Here is a 1540-nt window from a genome sequence, read left to right as displayed (position 1 = left end):
GATAAATCACAGCAGGTGTATGCAGCACCATTCCTGCTCCAGTTGGGATGAAAAAATCATTACAGAGAAATAGTTTGGTTACATTGTAATGTTTCAAGATTTTCATTAAAAAATATGTAAAAACATGCACTTCAGGCATGAAATCTTCAAAAAATTTCAAATTCGGCTTTGATTCATGTTTTGCTCGAGTAAAAAAAATTGACAAGTTCAATAAAACTAGATTTTTCTGTCAAATACTGTCTCCGTTTAGGTATTTAATTAAAACTAATTATCATGCTTTTTATTTAACTGTTGTTCCTTATTTTTCCCAAAAAGTTTTGGTAGCTTGAATTTAATAATTGTTTGAGTAATTTCTAAAACAGTTGAGATTATCTGGAGATGGTCAGCCATCTGCATGTCATTCTGCTGGGTGTATATGATTTTCTGACTAATTCTGTGACAGTAAATACGTCTAAAAGCCTGTTAATTGTTTCTTTTTTCATAACTATTTTTTCTCCAAATGAGTCAAACTAAAAAGCTCATCTTGCAGAAGGTAAAGAGCTGCAGACTTCTCTGATTGTCTTTTTGCAGGTTTTAAACTATTATTTAACTGACTAATCTAAAGTTTAATCACATTTTTTATATTGCCATTATTTTTATGTGTGTTTGTTTTTGTGTTTTTGTCACATTTTTTTGTGGAAGCCATTGCATTGTGCTTTATGCATTTATGCTACAGTTTTTACTAGATGAGTTGTATTTTGTGAGTCAGTGTGTTGCGCTTGAATGTGTGTTAGTGCCTTCTGTCAAAATTTTTTTTTTTGGTTTGTTTTCTGATTTTTGTTTGAATGTGTTTTTGCACTGGAAATGGTGACTCTTGCTAACAAGATGTCTCATTTCAAGAAGCTTTATCCTCCTATTTATGACTAAAAAATGTCTAAATATTTGTTTTTAAGTAAAAGATTGTCAAATTATTGGAACCACAAACAGTAGTTTATCAACAGTAGTACTAATAAACGTACTAATAATCCTTTATTATGTAACCTAAAAAAAATTAAAGGTCAGGATTTGGGTATCGAGGGCAGCGGTCTGCAAACCAGAAGCTCCAGAACCACATGTGGCCCTTTGATCCATCTATTGTGGTTCTTTAGCTTTGATGAAAAATACAAAAAAATTGAATAAAAATTAATTTTAGTTAAGCGCATATTCTAATCTATGCTGCACAACAATGTCTAATTGTTATTCAAAGGCATTCTTCTGAAAGCAGGCCGATAAAATTGTGTTTACATGTGTAGATAAAAAAGATTTTACACTAATATTGACATTTGTTAAATGAGATAAAGGATGCACTAAAGTCATTAAGATAGAAAATGTCCTTAAATCATCCAGGTTTTTTTAAGACAAAAAAAATGATTGGATATGAGGAGATTTCTGGGTTTATTGATGGGTTTTACATAGATAAATGTGACTTACATGAATATTAAAGCACATTTTGAAAGTTATAAAACACAAACCTTGAAAAGTCCAGTTCACAAATGTTGCAGCTATAAATCCACACTTTGTC

The sequence above is a fragment of the Oryzias melastigma genome, linkage group LG8, assembly GCF_002922805.2.
Source record: "Oryzias melastigma strain HK-1 linkage group LG8, ASM292280v2, whole genome shotgun sequence".
In the NCBI taxonomy this organism is placed as follows: Eukaryota; Metazoa; Chordata; class Actinopteri; order Beloniformes; family Adrianichthyidae; genus Oryzias; species Oryzias melastigma.
This window is presented reverse-complemented; position numbering follows the sequence as displayed.